The sequence below is a fragment of the Pleurodeles waltl genome, chromosome 6, assembly GCF_031143425.1.
Source record: "Pleurodeles waltl isolate 20211129_DDA chromosome 6, aPleWal1.hap1.20221129, whole genome shotgun sequence".
Lineage (NCBI taxonomy): Eukaryota > Metazoa > Chordata > Amphibia > Caudata > Salamandridae > Pleurodeles > Pleurodeles waltl.
This window is the reverse complement of record NC_090445.1, coordinates 494,822,258-494,843,312: the sequence shown is the minus strand read 5'-3', so window position 1 is coordinate 494,843,312 and position 21,055 is coordinate 494,822,258.

The window sequence follows — 21,055 nt, the reverse complement described above, 5'->3', positions numbered from 1 at the left end:
AATGCCCCAATACGCAACGTGGACACATCACATTTTTTTAAAGAAAACAGAGGTGTTTTTTGCAAAGTGCCTACCTGTAGATTTTGGCCTTTAGCTCAGCCGGCACCTAGGGAAACCTACCAAACCTATGCATTTTTAAAAACTAGAGACCTAGGGGAATCCAAGATGGGGTGACTTGTGGGGCTCTGACCAGGTTTTGTTACCCAGAATCCTTTGCAAACCTCAAAATTTGGCTAAAAAAACACATTTTCCTCAGATTTTGGTGACAGAAAGTTCTGGAATCAGAGAGGAGCCACTAATTTCCTTCCACCCAGCATTTCCCCAAGTCCCCCGATAAAAATGATACCTCACTTGTGTGGGTAGGACTAGCGCCCACGAAAGGAAATGGCCCGAAACACAACGTGGGCACATCACATTTTTTCATAGAAAACAGTGCCTACCTGTGGATTTTGGCCTGTAGCTCAGCCGGCACCTGGGGAAACCTAGCAAACCAGCGCATTTTTGAAAACTAGAAACGCAGGGGAATCCAAGATGGGGTGACTTGCGGGGCTCTGACTAGGTTCTGTTACCCAGAATCCTTTGCAAACATCAAAATTTGGCCAAAAAAACACTTTTTCCTCTCATTTCGGTGACAGAAAGTTCTGGAATATGAGAGGAGCCACAAATTTCCCTCCACCCAGCGTTCCCCTAAGTCTCTCGATAAAAATGGTACCTCATGTCTGTGGGTAGGCCTAGCGCCCACGAAAGGAAATGGCCCAAAACACAACGTGAACACAACATATTTTTTCACAGAAAACAGAGGTGTTTTTTGCAAAGTGCCTACCTGTGGATTTTGGCCTCTAGCTCAGCTGGCCCCAGGGGGGGGGGGCAGAAATGGCCTAAAATAAATTTGACCCCCCACCCCTCCAAACCCCCCCTGCCTGGGAGCGACCCTTGCCTACGGGGTCGCTCCCCCTGCGTGACATTGGCGCCAAAAATAAAATCCCTGGCGCCTAGTGGTTTCTGCCCCCCTTGGGGGCAGATTGGCATAGCAAAAAATGGCCGATCGGCCTAAATACAATTTTCCCCTCCAGGGGAGCGACTCTTGTCCAAGGGGTCGCTACCCATCTGTAAAACAAAAAAAAACAAAAAATGCCCGGTGCCTAGTGGTTTCTGCCCCCCTTGGGGGCAGATCGGCCTAATCAAAATAGGCTGATCTACCCGCCAGGGAGGCAGAAATGGCCTAAAATAATTCCCCCCCCACCAGGGGATCGACCCTTGCCTAAGGGGTCGCACCCCTTGCGTGAAATTCACGAAAACAAAAAAAACTCCCTGGTGTCTAGTGGTTTCTGCCCCCCTTGGGGACAGATTGGCCTCCTCAAAATAGGCCAATCTGCCCCCAAGGGGGGCAGAAATGGCATAAATATAATTTACCCCCAAGGGGAGCAACCCTTGCCTAAGGGGTCGCTCCCCACCTAAAAAAAACAAACAAACAAAAAAATAGAAAAAAAAAAAAATGATCCCTGGTTCCCCCCCTGGGGGCAGAAAAGGCCTAATAAAAGGCCTTCCCAAAAAAATGCCACCCCTGGGAGCGACCCTTGCCCAAGGGGTCGCTCCCTTAGGTCCATAACCAACAAAAAAAAATCCCTGGTGTCTAGTGGGGTTTCAAAAGCCGGATTACAAGCAATCCGGCTTTTGAAACCCTGGGAGAGACTTCAAAGGGAAGGAAATACATTTTCTTCCTTTTGAAGTCTCTCCGGGCCTCCCCCACGTGATTGAAAGAGAAATGCTGAGCATTTCTCTTTCAATCGCGCTGGAAGCAGAGCTTCCAGCGCGATGGGGGAGACACTGTGAATAATCAGCGCGTGCTCGTGTGCTGACGTCACAGGGGGAGTTGGGGGGGGTCGGGGTGGAAGGGGAAGGGCTTCCCCTTCCATCCCCGCCTTGGGGGGGTGGGTGGATTGCACAGGGGGGGGGGCGCTAGCGCTCCCCCCCAGTTCCTGTGCCTTGGACGAGGTGACCTCGTCCAAGGCACACTGGAACTGTAGCCTTGGACGAGGTCACCTCGTCCAAGGCACAGAACAGGTTAAACAATTCTGTGACTCTGCCTGTTTGTGGATTTCCTGTCTGTGTTAGGTTGACAGTTGGGTTATTTACACATCTCTCTAGAGAGTGACACAAAGGAAGCTGGGATGTAGCCTGCATATCCTGATGAGCCATCTGTGCTGGCAGGGAGGAGAGGAGTGGTCACTCACACCTGAAAGGGCTGTGCCTGCCCTCACACAATGCAATCTCCAACCCCCTGGTGTGTGTCTGGGGCCTGGCAAGGGGAAGGCAGGATCTCGCAGATAAGAGAGACTTTCCTTTGAAATAGTCCTACTTCAAAGGCAGAAAGGGATATAAGAAGAGCACCCAAAACCCCTGAAAATTAGATCACTTCTGGAATCAAGAAGAACCTCTGTCTAGGGGAAGAGCTGAAGAGATGAGGAGAAGTGCTGTCTGTGGTGTGTGGATCTATCTTGCAGTTGCTGCTTCTGCCTGTGAAAGGAGACAAAGGCTGGACTTTGTTGTGCATTCCTGCTTGTGAAGAATCTTCAAGGGCTTGAACTGAGCTTGCATCCTGTTTTTGAAGTCTCAGGGCCATCAAAGAGTTCCCCTGCCAGCACCTGGACTCTCTGCTCAGACTCCTGCCCTGCCAAGTGGTGCCCTGTCCAGTTCCTGTACCCTTGAAAGGTGAAACTGGCAGACTAAGACTGAAAATCCATGCACAGACTGCTGTGCAGGGAAATTTTCAACGCACCTTCCGTGACGTGGCTGATAAACGACATGCTGCCGGCTTCGCGGCTGAATACGCTCCACCTGCATCAGTGCTGGAAGATCGACGCAATGCGGCTGGAGAAACTATGCGCAGCACCCGCTATCGGAGGCTGATAATGAAGCAAACACGACGCAGCATGGTATTGTGATACTGTGCGACCTGATTTTCAACACAACATTGCTGGGTGTGGAAAAACAACGCAAGACCCGAGGTGCCTGTCCAGATTGATGCATCGCTCCCTTATGGGAGAGGAGAAACAACGCATGCCGACCGACCGGAGGAGGAACAACGCACAGTCTCGCTTGAGAGTGAGAAATCGACACATCGCACACCTTTTCCGATGCACACTCACCTGTGCGATGTTATTTTGACGCTACTCAGGTACTTTTGTATGCTAACAACGTTCTCACTGGTTTCTAAAGGATTTAAGACTCTTATTCTTTGAAAGTTCATAACTTGACCTGTGTATGTTGGATTTTTGTTGTTTTGGTATTGTTTTGTTTTGATAAATAGTCTCTATTTTTCTAAACCTGTGTTGTGTCATTTTATAGTGTTTTCACTGAATTACTGTGTGTGTTGGTACAGATACTTTGCACATTGCTTCTGAAGTTAAGCCTGCCTGCTCGTGTCAAGCTACCAAGGGTGTGGGAGCGGGGGTTAACTGAGGGTGATTCTCCTTTACCCTGACTAGAGTGTGGGTCCTTGCTTGGACAAGGGGTAACCTGACTGCCAACCAATAACCCCTTTTTTAACATATATACACTTTGAGGAGCCCTTATAACGGTGCTGTATCTGGGCTGGAAACCGGAACAAAGTATAAATGTACAGAAGGGATAAATACACCTAAATTATAGGCCTCTCTATTGTGCTGCAAATATATTTAAATTTGTTTGTTTTATTCACTATATTAAATGCTCTTTGTTTGTCATAAGAAAACTATTCATTCAACAGTATAACCCCTGTAAATGTTAGTGTACAACGAGAACAATGTGGCCATGCGTTATGCCACCTAGAGAACTATGGTTCCTAAGGCTCTGGGACATCAGCAGCAAACCACAATACCCAACACTGGTGTAATGCCCAGAAGCAATTGACTTCCATAGGAACCAACAGGCCTCGCAAGGGCGCTGTTGTGTTCCAGAGTTGTCCTGCCTAGCTAGTCTTACTTTGTTCTGTGGAAGAATGCTGATGCTCTGCAAGGTCAACACTCTACAGAGAGGGAGAGGGAGGAAGGCAGTACAGGGCAGTTGAGAGGAGCTTTCTGTGACAGGTGTCTACTGATTACTGACTTTCTCAATAAATACTAGGTACTCACCTTACCTGACTTCGATGGGGATTTCTGCCCTGTGACAGTGCTCCAAAGACCAGACTTCCCTGTCGCTGTATACTGGGGCGTGAGATGAACCAGAAAGCAGAACCATTTCTCTAACAGTATTTTTCTTTTACTTCCAGCCTTACAAGCACGTTTCTAATAGGATAAGCCACAGATGCAATCTGCAAACCATTATGCAAAATAACTAGAAGTTAAGCTCTTCCGCAGTTATTTACTATTCCCCCGGAGCCGACTAACTATAAAAATAGTCGAAATAAAAGTAAGTTGAAGAAGGTATTTCACAAACGAGGCAAGGAAATAATGCAGGCACACGAGAGGCCGTGTATGTATTTTGAGCGATCTCTATTTCAAGAGTTCTTTTCCCTTGGACTTGTCACCCCTGGTGATAAATGGGGACTCAGAAAGGGGTCAGCACGTAATACAGTGGCCCTGAGACTGAGTTTCCTTAATAACGCACTACTTAAGTAAGCCATAACTGCCTGGTATTTCTGACCGAGCGCTCGCCCTGAGAAATGAATGGTATGTTTAGTCTGACTAATGTGACTGGCGCGTTTCAGGACAGCTGCAGTCGCAGCCAGTCGAAACGTGATTCGGCTCCAAGTCTACTTCCGGATTCGGTTGCTTCACGACAGTTGGGCCCATATTTATACTTTTTGACGCTAAACTGCGCTAACGCAGTTTAGCGTAAAAACATTTAGCGCCGTCTAACGCCATTCTGAAGCGCCATGCGGGCGCCGTATTTATGGAATGGCGTTAGCCGGCGCTAGCAGACCGGCGCTGCCTGGTGTGCGTGGAAAAAAACCACGTAGACCAGGCAGCGCCGGCGTAGGGGGAAAATGGCGTTAGGGCGTCTTAAAATGGGGCAAGTCAGGTTGAGGCAAAAAAATCGCCTCAACCCGATTTGCGCCATTATTTTCGACGCCCAGACGCCATTTAAATGACTCCTGTCTTAGTAAAGACAGGAGTCATGCCCCCTTGCCCAATGGCCATGCCCAGGGGACTTATGTCCCCTGGGCATGGTCATTGGGCATAGTGGCATGTAGGGGGGCACAAATAAGGCCCCCCTATGCCACACAAAAAAAATTAAAAAATATACAAAATTATACTTACCTGAACTTACCTGAATGTCCCTGGGGTGGGTCCCTCCATCCTTGGGTGTCCTCCTGGGGTGGGCAGGGGTGGCAGGGGGGGTCCCTGGGGGCAGGGGAGGGCACCTGTGGGCTCATTTTGAGCCCACAGGCCCCTTAACGCCTACCCTGACCCAGGCGTTAAATAGTGGCGCAAATGCGGGGTTTTTTGACCCGCCACCTCCCGGGCGTGATTTTTGCCCGGGAGTATAAATACGACGCATTTGCGTCGCCGTCATTTTTTTAGACGGGAACGCCTTCCTTGCATCTCATTAACCCAAGGAAGGCGTTCACGCAAAAAAATGACGCTCTTTACTCATACTTTGGCGCTAGACGCGTCTAACGCCAAAGTATAAATATGGCGTTAGTTTTGCGACGAATTTGCGTCGAAAAAACGACGCTAATTCGGCGCAAACGGAGTATAAATATGCCCCTTGGTATCTCCTTGCCACATACATGCCAACATTTTAGAAGATGAAAGTGGGAGATTTTACAAACATATACGGGAGAATGTATTTCCCCCATTGACTTCTGTTGAAGCAGAAGCAATTTCAGGCGGGATACAGCCATAATGAAGCAATTTGTGGTTTCAAAAATCGAGAGTCTCACGACTGATCGGGTCTATTGGCATGCATGTGAAAGCGCGCCCAGTCCTTAGTAAGTAAACTTACAAGGATACGCGTATAGGTCGATAAACCTTTTGCATTCCCATGGAGTAGCCTAATCATGCATGATTTCTGTAACAATAGTCAACATCAATAGATCAATATCAAACACTTAAAGAACCCAAAGGAAACCCATATCAATCAAAAATAACCATCACTCATGGAAAAGGTTAATACTTTTTATTCCCTATTGATTACAATTTTAATTCAACGTTAATTTTGCCATTATTACTACATTTTTATTAATTCATCAAAGGAAGAATTTTTCTTCAAAGAAAACATAAGCAACAAATGCAAATCATAAGTCAATGAATATCAGCACTAATGGAGCAATTCAGCGATTTAATTTGTCAGTCATTTGTCACCGTCAAAGTCTCCCCTGTCAGCCTACCTAACCAAGATTAGTATCAGCATGTGGGTCTTCATGCGAAAACAATTTAGATGAAACATTCATTTGGAAAAATCTATCTAAGAGAGGAAAAAACTATGCGGAAATAGCACAGTTGGCACCTAGAAGAAAAGGCACAAATTGTCAGTCACATTTTCATAGCTACCTATCCAGAATGGATCAGCAACAAGTCAGTCTTCGTCCCCACGTCATCAGTGGTCAGCTACGTATCAGGCTTAAAGTGTATAAGCCCAATTATCAGCAATTCGGACAGTGTCTCCTGATGTCATCAACTTTCTTCTCGCAGTTCTGATTTCACTCCCCTTGTCATGACTTTTTATTAGGGTCTCTCAGTCCATCCCACTAATTGCTAATTGGTTGGTCCATCGGAAGTCATGACTTTAACCTATAGTTTTTGTTTACCGAATCTCTATTTTTGCATAGACATCATATCCCATAAATTCGATTGGTCCTTCTTGTGATGAGAACATCATCCGGCTCTTCAGGTAACAAAATTGTTGCATACAAGTCTTTAGTCAGTGTCTCTATTGTTCAAGTCCTGGGAAAGTGCATTTAGCCAACACTACACATAATTGTATCAAATTGTCTTTATCATCTCCTGTCTGCTGGTACATTGCAGAATGTTCTAGCAGAGCCATCTGAAGTCTGCACAGTTCAAGGTCCTTTACTCAGGTTACCAGTCCTCGCAAGGCTTGTCGAGTCTTCACGTTGTAAGCAGGCAAGGCCTAGTGAAACCAGGCCTTTAATCCGGCTATGTTAAGAATGCGAATTAACACAAAACATAGGTTATACATCTAGCTATGATATATTAATACATTTTAAATGAAGTTTCTCATTATTTAGCATCTTGTTAATAAACATGGTGACCACTCCCCATGGGCACATTTTTGCTTACACAAGTTATTTCCCAATTTTAATTTCTCTACACATTTTTCTCATTAATAAACACACATTAATCATTAGAAATTTCTCAAACTAGTATATCTGCCCCATCACATGTCACCAGGACAGGCCGGCTTTACTGACCTAAGCTTCTCCCTCAGTAATCCGCAGACACAGGCCAACGTGTGTGTGTGTGTGTGTAAACCTGGGTAGTTTAAAAGCCTTATTTTAATATTTTGGCGCTTATTTTATAATTCGTTTTTAGAACTGAAGTTTCCAATGTGCGTTATAAAGTTAATAAAACTTTGTCATGCATGTTTTGTTACTATATATTTTTTTAATTCCATTCGTCTCGGTTTGTATATTAGGTATTTAAGGCTGCAAACAATAAATTACTGGCATCAAGCAACAGGTCAGTTTAATTTGTCACATGTGAAAGATGTTTTAAAAATCAAGTCACGTTTTTGTTGCTTAACCAGCTTTAACGATTCATCTTCTGACTAGTAAATATAAAAATATTTATCCAAAGCTGAAAGTCAGAATATTGAACAAACTTCAGTCCAATATTTATTTGAAGCTCATCTTCGATGCACTACCACGTGTTATAGCATGGGCACCTTTTACAACACCTCATAACAAGAAGAAAGCATGAGGGCAGCAAAAAAAGAAACATTTATTTGCACTAATTCATTTTACTACACATTTTTCTTTTTTAGTCTATTGCAACTATCATTAGTGCAAGTAGTGCAGTTGCACCATGGCCCAAGGATAGCAGTGGCAGACATAACCACAAATATAGCTATATTTTACTTCTCTAATGAAGGGAAGGGGGGGCTCACTTTCTAGCTGGGAATGGGCTTATTGCACACCTGCTACACTTATTTGTGCTGCATGTCCAATACAGTTCAAAAAGGTCTTTTAATATTTCTATATGTTTATAAAGTATGCTTAATAGTCATTTGCTGACATAATCTGGCTATGGACTAGTATGCCATTTCAGACTAGACATTGTGGTTTGAATTTAGGTGTAAGGAAAGCTTGTCTTATATTATTGTCCTGTGCAAAAAGCAAATGCTTATAATAACATTGTCACTAAACAGACACAAATCTGCAGTTTCATAGGTTTTAAGATTGTTGTACAAGGTAAGTTTAGCAAGGGGCATGTTAGTATACTAGTCCACCAGATTCCTAGTCCAATAAGCATTGGCAAAGGCAGTAGGTCTGGTATTGGCAAGTGTGCAATTTTTAAAAATGTAATTTTTGCAGATGTGTGCTATATGCAAAAAAGGCAAAACTATGAAAATAAAGGAGTAGCTCAGGTACACCATGTGTGGCACTGAACTTCATTCCACCAGGCAAAATGCTGTCACTTGTAGTCCAAGAGAGCCAGAGGATAAAGTGTGATTCTTCATTATCCCATGCTGTGTGCTGTGGTAGTTGGAAGTGTCGTAGACTCTCGTTGTGGTAATAAGACTATTGGATTTTGGGCAGCAGCATCATCAAGCATGGAGGACTGAGTCTGATCCCACACCCTGTGACAGCTTTCGGTCTAACCCTTTCCAGTTACCTAGCAGCACCTCACAAGTACCAGAGGTAGAAGTGATTTGTGGCAGCCTATCGCATGACACTCAGACACCTCAGAGAAGTCGTGGTGTAATGGATCATACTCCTTTCTCTCAGTTACATACATCTCATACATGCAAAGCTAAAACAGAAACAGGACATTGATTCAATAGGTTTTATTGAAGCAACTCTGCTCTATGTAACAAGGCATGAATTGCGATTATAAGGATAATGAAACACAGCGCTATTACAACAGTGACCAAGAAAGTGAAACACAAGAAGAGTCCCACCATATTGTCACAATAGCGTGTCTTACATCCCTACCTACACTACTAGGTTTCTACCTGAGAACAAATAGCAGTTGTAGCCCTAATTCGTCCTTCTGGTCCCAAGAAGGAAGCCTAACCCCCCATGCCTGTGTTCAGAGGCAAAGAAGAGGTTTGTTAGTCCCTGCTAAGATTTTGTGTTCTGTGTGATGTTTTATAATAACATTACTGTTGTTCTAAAAACTGCCCTGGCGTGACAATACATATTTTTCTTTGTAGGGTAGACAATGTTCCCTTTGGACCGTCAGTACCCGGTAAATAACATGTACCGTGGGCCTTGGAATGAGCACAGAATGAAAATGTTGTGCAAAGAAATGAACACCAGGTTCTGCATGGGAGGACAACTGATAAAAGAATGAAAACATCTCTAAAACGAACCTTTGCTGAAATAATAAAAGGAACAAAAAAGAAATGCAACTCTATGAAAAGGCACAGACCTCAAGCCCAGAGTAAAATAATGTTCCCCTGTAAATGCTAAAATAACCTCAGGACACCCACCGGATTGTCGGTTGAAAGGTGCAGAAGGCTATAATAAAACCTAAAACTAAAATCACCTTCCCTACAATAATTACTAAAAGCAAGCTAAAATAAAGTGAACAAAATGAAATGTCTATGTCAACAACCAAAACAGACCAAAATATGAGGCAAATCTGAAAAGGGCAATTTATGATTTTGTAAAAATTCAAACATCTTTTAGAAAATTGCCAATGTCATCAAACATTATTGAATCCAGGAAAGACCCCACTTCGGCAGATGGCAAAGGCACTAAAACATTGACAAGGAAGGCGAGGGAGCGAAAGAATAATAGCAACAGCAAAATGCGGCCTGTGAGTACACCAAAATGTCTTGGAAAGTTTGTATTTAAAAGGGACTGCATCTCTTTGGATGACCTTGTCACTTGGAGAGCATGGGTCTAGCGGGCAGATGTAAGCGCCACATTTTTCTGAAACAAAAGATCCTTCAGTCTGCTCAGCTTGTCAAAATTTACATTTGAAGTAGCAATATGAGGCCAAATTTCTGCTACTTTTATCTCTCGCCTGGAAGGAGCACATTTCGGCAACATGTCACAATTTGGGGGACTGAAACTACATAAGCAATTCTGGCTCACATTGCACAACAGCTGATTTCATTCAGAATCACAGCTCCTATTCGAGAGCACCTGGAACACTGGACAAATCAAAGGGACAGGAACACCCTTCAGATATCATGCAAAATTTGCAGTTGAAGCATTACATGCTCTGTGCATGGACAGCTGTTTACAAATCATCAAATCACCTACAGAAGTCTCTCATTCGCTTCTGCTAAGAAAGACCTCTTTCATGCCATTAAAACATTTGTATGTAAAGGGTAGCTCCCACACCTCATGGATATAACTATCTCAAATCTGCCAACATGAATGTGCTTCAAGCACAAGGTGAATTGAAATGTTGAAATGGGCGGATTAATAACCCTATGTATTAACCAAACTGCAGATGGTATTTCCGCCACAGTAAAAGGCAACTTTTCTAACTTTTCGATGTTCAACACTGTGCATACATTGCTTCCTTCTTAGCCATTATTTGTCGCTGTTGTGTCAAATTAAAAGCAGCAAACAGGTCCCTGGAGCTGACCTGTTGCAGGAATGGCGACCACTTTTCATAACTTGTAACGTCCAACCTAACTGCATAACGGACCTAAGATGACTCTGTCCATGTTGTAAACGTGACGTTGTTTTGTATGAGGTCAATCACAGACAAAACAATGCTGTTAAGTGACAATATGCAGTTGGAAAAGGTGTTCATTCCACTATCTACAATGGCTAGAGCTTTCTGCAAGTTTTTGTGATCTTTTTGCCTCAAGTGGGAGTCCGCTTCTTTTTGTGAAAGTTTCTAAATCTTGTTATATATTGCATATAAGAAGCGCTTTGTGATGAGGGTCAGGTCGGCTAGCTCTAAATCCCCCCCCTGGAGTTTATAAAACACGCATGACAACCATTTTCATCCACATGCCACAAAACCACCGATTCGGACCTGAAATAGTCAAGATAAATGTTCCATTCAGGACCCACCCGTTGAGCTGTTCTTCAGTGACATTTAAAATCTTCTGCCATTTGTCAAATTTAGCTGGTGACGGAATAATGGGTGCATTCAATTCCTTAATCTTTGCTAGGCCTGAGCAACTTGTTTGTTGTATAGTTTCCCTTAAAAATATAATTTGCCATGGAATAAGGCATGCTCTTAAGAAAGCTTCCCATCCTTGAATTTGCCAATTTCTTGTTCCCTATACAGTCTTTAGGTCAATCGACTTCAACCAATATTCATAGCCTTCAGTAGCTAACTGGAAAACAAAGGAATCAGAATAGATTAATTTGGTGTCAGTTAACAGGATATTCTGCAATTTCATAGGGGGCAATTTAAAATAATAAGATGCAGTACTAGTGACATCATGCCCCGAGAAATATGCAAACATTTCTACATATGTTTTAGAACTCCCCACTGGCGGATTTGGACAACATTCCCATTGTGTGTAATTGTAAACAGTTCTCGGGTGCTGGATTTATGTATAAAGTGATGTCCGTAATGATGGTAACAGAACATTTCCCATAATTTGCTATTATTTGGTAAATGTCTTCACTTTCAAACACAGTATAATATTCAAGCTGAGAAAGCATAAAATCAACTAATTACCAGAAACCATCCCAGCTGTTATTATGTCATTCACAGAGAATTTATATACATATGGAATTTGAATCATTTCCATCAGCCTGAATATATCATATGATACTTTATCCCAAACAATCCCATCAGGAATGGGTATAACTGAAATGTTCACTAGGGACAAGCCTCTGTGGACCTTATGTGAGGACAGGTGAGGTTTCAAAAGCTCATCCACCAGTCTAACAGCAGAGGGTTCAGGAAGATAATGACCATGTGTCAGCAGAAAGACAACAATGACAAAACCAATCCAAAGAAGGAAAGCAAGCACTGTTAACAGGACCCATAGATAATTCCAGGATGAATCAGATAGTTAGTTTTAAGCCAATTTAATTGCTTACGTGCTCTCGATACAAGTGTAGTTGAAGATGCTGAAGAATTTGAGAAAGAATTGTTGATGTTGGTGAAATATACAGAAGCCGGTGTCAGAGAAGATGTGTCCTTTGGTGGTTCGTAGTAAACAATTCCATCCATTTGTTTTGAATTTGAGTAACATTGCGCAGAACGTTGGACATTTCTTTTCATAGATGTAGTGAGAGGTACTAATGAAAAATCATCTTCCACCCGCCCCAAGCTCTGGGAAGTCTCATCACTGTTGGTAAAATTTTTGAGAGGCACATCCTGACTGGCAGTGAGAGGGGTTCGGGAACTGCTCATAAATCCTCATGGTCTACTATGTAGGACTGGCCACATGGTGTAACTTGACATTGTCAATTGAAACCAACTATTTTTCTTCAGAACCAGGCAGCAATGGCAGGATGACAGCTCTGGTACTGTGTATTTCCAGGACTGGAACTGGTGCACGATATACAGTGCCAAATTTCTTTTTTACAGCAATTCTTTTGCACACCACATCCCCAACTTTTGGAATCCAGCTGGTCGATTTTGTTGGTGTATCCCTCATTCCCAAAGTGGCGGCACATGAAAATGAGTTTTCATGACAGAACCGTTGTAATTCGTGCAAAACAGTGACACGTTCATTTATGTCAAAAGATCTGGGACATACATAGGTATGCCAAATAGAATCTCATATAGGATGCACCCTCCTGAGGACCTTCTGGGCAGATTATTTAGTGCTGTCTAGACTCGAAACAGGTGGTCAAGCCAACTACGGCCTGAACCTAGTACTCTGGCTACTAAGGATTGCTTTAAGTCTTGGTTCTTCCGCTTCACAACAGCATTTTCCTGAGGATAATCTGGAGACAAGAAATGTAGTTGGACCCCCATTGTCGCCATAGTGTCCCTGAATGCCCTGGAGGCAAAGTCAGGGCCCTGGTCCAAATGGAAAGCAGCAAATGCATATGCCCCGATGAAGACATGCAAATCTTTAATAACACTTTGAGCGTCAGCTGATTGCTGTGGCCACATCCATAGAAGTCTGGAGCAAAAATCAACAGCGACTACGATGTATTTGTAAGCACCATCAGGTGTTATGGGACCACAGTGGTCCAGGTACAACCATTGGAGTGGTGTGTTGGAAATCTGTTGTTGTTGGTGTCTGCAGTGGGCACTTAAAGTTGGATTATTTTATTTGTTGACAGACGTCACAACGAAGGACATACTGTTTGGCCTGTTTGTATAGACCTGGCCACCAATAGCGTTTTTGCAATAATGTAATTGTAGCCACCACACCTGCATGGATAAAAGCAACCCCTTCATGCACTGCTTTCATTAGATGTAATCTTGGGTATTAGATGTTGATCACGCAATCACCCCCCCCCCCCGGTATTGTTACGAATGCAACATTTTGGGTTCTGAAATGGTAGGAATAATTGGCAGGATACGCTTTTGGCAAGGGCTTGCTGTCAGCCAAAACGTTTACAGTAGCCAATGTTTCATCATCCAACCTCGTCTTGGAACAAGCAATCGCAGCAACAGAAGCCGTAGCTACTGCTGACATAGCTGCATCATCAGCCAAGTTGTTCCCTGCAGCGTGTATTTCTACATGTTAATGGTCCATTGTATGTACTATTTGGGTATTTGGTAATGTCTCCTTTAGATCTGCTACCTTCCCCCACAGGACTCTGTGTTTGATGGTGTTCCCTTTTGATTCTCTGAACCCATTCTGGCACCAGTGATGCAGGTATTCATTAAATAACTAGGCACAATAACACAAATCACACAAAATCAATGTAGGAAGGTCAGGATCTGTATGTTCCAGTACCAACAATAGAGCCTTAAGCTCTGCCAGTTGTGCAGTGCAGTCCCATAAGGTCTGCATGCCTGTGTTCTGAGGGTGGAACTTGCCATCCCTCATGAATCCGTTCACAGCTGCACAAGCAGTGGAGTATTGATGCTTGGTGTCTACTGCTGGTTACACTGAACCTTCAGTGTATATCATCATTTGATAATGATCAAGAGGCAAAATGTTTGTGGGTGTTGGGTATTCAAGTTCATATTGTAGGAAATCTTGTGCCTGAAGTTTTGAATCAACAACATGATCAACATCAGTGGCAGTCAGAGAGGTGGCTCATTGAATCCTACGTGGAAGTAATGCTGTCACGTTTGGAACGCTGGCTTTTGTCAGAGCCTGTAAGGCTGGTATTGAGATCACCACAACAATTAATTTCCCCTGGGCTAGAGGTCACTCTTTGATGACAGCCATCTGAACAGCAGTCAGAATTTGTTCAATGGGATCAGAGCGTTGTTAAGCTGTTGACTACAAATGTGAGTTGTATGCTATGGGGACAATATCACCTTCATTGAATGTTACATAGGTGAACCCTACGGCACTAGGAAGTACTCTGATGACAAAGTTTGTTTTGATATCACGTGTGTAAGTGTTTTGCTTTAAGCATGTCCTGCTGAAATGCTTTGAGAATGCGTGTGTGTTCAACCGTCCAATATTTACTTGAAAAGTCCGGACATATCACATCATAAAGTGGTTTTATGCATTGTGCATAGTCTGGGATTTATGTGTTGCCAAAATTGAAAAAGCCCGAAAATTATTATAACTTTTTGACGGTGTTTGGTGGTTGTAATTGCACACACTTTTCTAGAAAGTGGGGTGCCAAGCTTGTTCTTTCATCATATAACTCATATCCCAAAAACAGGACACTGAGAAAGGCAATTTTTGTTTTCTTGAGATAACATTTGTAGACTATTTCATTGAAACCCACCACTATGTGGTTCATCTGTCTTAGGTGTGTGACCAGGTCATCATACATTAGGTAGATGTCATCTACATAGCACAACGCCTCAGGGTCAATGTTGTGTAGTATAGATGTTACACGTACTGTGAACAGATCAGGATTGTTCTAATACCCTTGTGGGAGTCAACAGAATTTTCTTGTCTAGCCTAATTTGCTGAAGGCAGTCAGATCCCTGCTTTCAAGCTCTATATTTTGGCAGAAAAACCTGTTGTGCTGTGTGCATTTTGTACAGCAAATGTGTGTGTGTGTGATTGTTTAAATATAAGCAATCTAAGACTATTCTATAGGAATGGTCTGGCTTAACTACTGGCAACAAAGGGTTGTTCATTGGTGAAAGACAGGGTTCTATTACACCCTGGTACTTAAGTTTTGTGAGTATTTCTCTCACTGGTGCTTTAGCCCCATGTTTAATGGGATTGTGGTTGTGGTAATTGTGTTGATCTAATCAGTACCTTATGGTAGGGAGAGTCTTTATCCCAACCTACATGATTATGATACAGCGCTGGGGCTTTTGTCAATGTCCAATCTACTGCGTAAGCCTGTCTTAATTTTTCAGGAACAAGTACTAAGAAAGATGGGTGAATAATATCTTCCCCTAGTGGGAGGTAACGGACAAATTCTAGTAGGCAACTTTTTTCTGCCAATAGGAATACATAACATAACATTATGTCATTATGTCTTCCTCAACTTGTATTTTCACTTTGTAAACCCTATCTGGGGAGGGGGAGGGTTGTTGGGGGAGGGAAGACCCACATGTCCGCAGTTTCAACTTCTAAATAGCCATTAGTTGCTCATGAAGATTCAAGTGAACTATTGTGACCTCTGCCCCACTGTCTTGCAGAGTCAGTGACCGTGTCGTGTACTTCAGTAAAGTTGTCATTATGTGTGACATTTCTAGTTTAATTCGCTGCCACCTTTTTCTTTTTCAACTATGCTTTCTGTGGGAGGGTTCTCTTCCTCTTTTATGGCAGGTTCAGATGAGTGTTGTGAATCTTTTCACAGTTTCACATCCTCATTTCGTTGTTCAGAACACCAGCATCTCTCACTGCGTTTATCCAGTTGGTCCTGAAAGGAATGAGATTGGCATGTATCAATGTATTGGTATCTAGCAGGAGATTTTAAACTATCTTTTTATCAAATTGTAGTGTTTCTCAGAGGTCTCCAGACATGGAGATTCTCCTCTTCATTTTGCATTATCTTTATTTTGTTTTTGTTTATCCCACCGTTTTTTAGAATCCTCTGCTGCTTGCTTGGTAGAATCCTTATTGGATTTACCTTGTAGTTTACTTGGTTTGGCCCAGACTATCCCGACCTATACTAGAATATGTCTCAGTGATAATCTTTGGCAGCTCACGCTCTTGATCCTGTACAGGAACATCTCGGAGCCACTGGAGTACTGTAAATACTACTGCTTCCCCTTTAAGAATACTTAATATTATAGAGAATACTGTGGCAAAGCTGCCCATTAATTGCATTTTCAGATCTAGGGCTGGGGCAGCCCTGTATTCATTTTGAATTTGTTTTTTACATTCCAGAAGATTCACAAGTGGTGGTGTACTGTGTGGGGGTGTGAAGTGCAGAAAACACTGCACCCTAAGTGGCACAGTTGCCCCCTGAGGAAACCACCCCAAATGGCATTCACATTATGAGAATTCTATGTTTACCATGGGGTACCATTTGGGGAAACACTGCTTTCAAGGCTCTCATTTTTTGTGCTCTTCACTTTTGGTGGGTAATGTACCCATAATTGAATGCACAGTAGCAGGACTAATTCCTGCTTTTGCATTTGCTGGTGTGTAGTGGTGAAATGTGTGTGTGTTACCATCTGCTGCTCGAAAAGTGACCCAAAAACAAAACAAAAATTCTGTATGCTGTATGTGCCTCAACTAAAAATTGAACCTCTCCTCCCTCATCTGCCAGGTGAATATTTCTTAAGTGGGGGGGGGGGGGGATCTCACGTTTGCTGCAAATACAACCATATTTTAGTCTGCCATTTCTAAAAATGGAATTAAATTGTTCGGAGATAGAAACACCAATTGGGGAATCCTTTTAAAGGTTCAACCTTGAGCAACCTACTGCATAAAATAGGTATTTTCTACCTTGCTAAGGTCTCTGTATAAGGTAAGTAGGTTGCCTTTAGAAACACATAATGAGACAGAGATACTTAAAGTCAGTGACTAACCAGTGTTGGCGGCACCATGCCTTAGACTCTTGGTGTGGTAACGAGACTGGTGGATTTTGGGCGGCAGCACCACCAAGCATGGGGGACTGAGTCTGATCCCACACTGTGTGACAGCTGTCTACCTAACCCTTTCCGGCTAGCTAGCAGCACCTCACAAGTACCAGGTAGAAGTGATTTGTGGCAGCATATTGCATGACACTCAGACTCCTCAGGGAAGTTGTGCTGTAATGGATCTTACCCCTTTCTCTCAGTTATATTCGTCTCATTCTGTTGTAGTTGGACTCGCGTTCCCTATCGAGACCGCTGGTTTAGGGGAGACAGCACTTTTGTTTGTAGGCGACTTAATCACTCCTTCATGAAGTCGCAACTGTCGGCCCAACCCTCCCGGCTCACAAACAGTACCTCACCAAAACTCAGACAGCAAAGGTGATTCCTGGCATGGACCCTAGATTAGACCTCTCAGGGGAGTGGCTGTGGAATGGAAGTCACCCTTTTCTCTCATTACCAACAAGTCTCATACACATACAGGAAATGAAGGAGATGCAGGAAAATTTACAATATATTTATTACAATCTACGATAAAATGCATGCGCTGAAATGATTAGGATATTGAATAGTAATAAAAGCAGAATTGAGAAGTTGAAAGTTGTGAATAAGAAAACCCCCACCATCCTACAATAAATATTAGCTGTGAAATTCCTAACATGGAAATACTAATCTCTACCCTAATGAGAGCTAGGTATGACAAACCTAATCTACCAGTGCCATGTCCATGAGAAGCACCCCCAACCCTCGTTACCTTGCAATGAGGTCTCTAGGTCAGACTCCGAGGTGACACAAAGGCTGAGTTCTGCAGCAGGGTGACGTGCAGCATCAATGACATCTGGAAGGAACCCCTTTAATCACCTTGTCTATGTGAGGTGTATTTATACTGATCAAGTAGGATACCTGATGCAGGTATGTTCCTAAACAACTGATAATGTGGCAGACTTTGGTCGGCAATTGCATAAACAATCCCTAACAAGTGCGCATTATGTTCCTGTCACATATAAGTGAGAAGGGGACATGATGACAATACCTACATCACTGATAATGATGCTGATAACGACACAATCTCAGAATACCACTGATAATGAAAATCAAAACATATTTTCCAAAATGTAAGCAATGAAAAAAGCTGGAGGGACTAATAAAATAAATGAAACAAGACAGAGCATACTTAGGGGCATATTTAAACTCTTTGGTGAAAAAGTTTTGCACCAAGACGTTTACTGCCGGCTTGCGCCATTCCTAAGCGCCAGCCGTGTGCCATATTTATGAAATGGCACAAGGCAGCACTCAGCTTGGGTTAGCATCAACAAAAATTACATTAGCTGGGTGGGGGTGGCGGTATGGGAATAGGAGGTTGTGCGTCAAAAAATAACGCTAGGCTGGTTAGCTGCAAAATAAATTCCACTATCCAGCCTTCAGTCATTTCCAGGCACACAACCATCTTAAAACATGACTCCTGTCCTAGAAAAGACAGGAGTCATGCCCACCATCCCAATGGCCAGCACAGGGGACCAGTGTCCTCTGAGCATGGCCATTGCACCCAGTACCATGCAGGGGGCCCTTTGTTAAGGCCCCCAACGGAACCTTAAAAATAATTTCAAAAATACTTACCTATACTTACCCTACTTACCTGGGATTGGGTCCCCCATCCTCTGGTGTCCCTTTGGTGTGGGTGGGGGTGTTCCTGGGGCTTGGGGAGGGCACCTGTGGACCCATTCCATGGTGTTTCACCATGGAAATGGGACTACAAGTCCTCTAGCGCCTGGTCTGACCCAGGCATTAAATAATGGTGCTAAGCAAGCTTAACGCCATTATTTGGGTCTGCCTCCCACCTGTGCTTCATTTTAGCACAGGTGATAAATATGGCGCTATGGGGATAGCGTAATTTTTTGGATGGGAACGCCTAGCTTGCATCTCATTGACACATGGTGGGTTCACGCTTCCAAAAAATGGCACAAACTCCAATATTTTGACGCTCAATAGGTATAAATATGGAGTTAAGTTTGCACCGAATTTGTGTAAAAAAATGACACAAATTCAGCGCAAACAGAGTATAAATATGCCCCTAAGTAGGTAAAAGGTCACTAGGTGATGAGGCAACACACCTGCAAGCCAAAGGCTAAGTTACTCCTGTGCCCCAGTGGGAAACTAAAATAGATTCACCCCAATACATGCAAAGACAAAATACGTTTTATTGAAGCAACTGTGTTCTATGTAAAAAGGCATGAATTGTGATTATAAGGATAATTAAACACAGCATTATTACAGCAGTGATCAGGAAAGTGAAACACAAAAAGTGTTCCACCATATTGTCACAACGGAGTGTCTGACATCCCTATCTACCTGAGAGCAAATAGCAGTGGTAGCCCTAATCCACCCTTCTGGTCCCAAGAAGGAACCCAACCTCCATACCTGTGTTCAGAGGTCTAGAAGAGGTCCCTTTAAAGTCCCCTTTATAACTTCACTAGAGAGCAACACAACCACCCTGTCGAACACTTAGGACATTGTCACAAACGTGGCAGATGTCCCGTCCATCATATTACAAGTGCATTGGTACTTATGGCACTTGTGATTCAGTGGACAGGATATTCTCCATGTTGTGACATGGTATCCTGTCAACTAAACTCTGAATAAGACTCTAAATACCCACCCTTGATCTTTAGACTAGTCATGAACATCTTTAGTCCCATCTAGCTCTCTTTCCCAGAAGAGTCTTTGAGCTTGAGCAAATCTTGCTCTCCTCTGTGTCCATTGCCACTGACATAGTTAATTTTTTTTTTCCAAATCTTGATCCAGCTCCAGCCATTTATCCAGTTGCTTGTGACCAGTAAGCTTCTAGAATGAGTGTCATGAAGGAACTTCAGTATTTTGTTAAAAGCGTCATTGGTCTTGATCCATATCAAGTCGGCTATCAGGTCCACAGAACCAAGGAACTTGTACGTCTTTTTGTGCTAGGTGAATTCAGGGTATTGGGAAGCAATACCACAGCATTCATCTTATTAGAAATATTAGTTTCTATTTTTTTTACACAGTTTCCCATGCCAGCCTTCTGAAATGTCTGAAGGATGAGGCTTATCAGGAGCAGCTTTGAAATTGATTGCTTTCTTTCTGTATGACATGACTCAAGCAGCGGTCCTGCCCTCTTCAGGACATTCATTGTGAGGTTCTGTATGGTTTCTAACTCATCCATTCACATGGCTATCAGTTCTTTGCATACCCTATTGACAAAGAAATCCACCTCAGATGTGTTAGGAATTGGGTGATTGAGGCGCAACATTGTTCAGACCAGCTGACTAGCTGTACAAACTGGATAGATAGTTATTGGAGGGAAAGTGAATCCTCAGTAAATTAAATTCTTTCAATGAGGGGTGTGGCTTGCTGGCTAAGATGGCGGGCACAAGTTAAGTGCGCTCCATGGCGACACCCCAATTATCCCTAAATTATACAGACTTGTGGGGCGATCAGCACCTGCATGAGTACCCATACGAATGTAGGACCCACCTGGAGTTGGGGGAGCTGTTCGGGTGCGTTGAGGAAGCATCCAGACAGCCGTCAGAACGGCAGGCCTGTGTGAGGGGACAGGAAGTGTGGCCTGCCCCGAAGGCGCTACGTGGCCCGGACTGGAGGTGATCCGACCTGTGCAGCGGTGCCTCCAGACCTGAGGGAGGCAGCGGAGACGGCGGAAGCAGGGAGTGTGCCGCTGCTGCAGTTACCGCCGAGTCCGACCTGGGCGACGAGGTACAGGGTCGCCTGGTTGAAAGTGAGAGACTGCCCCGCGCGGCCCCGCAGAATCTGCTGGATGTTGCTGCAGCCCTGCAGTGGCTGGGCACAGGGCCTGTGATAGTTGGGCTCCTGCGACGCTGACACCGAGCCCA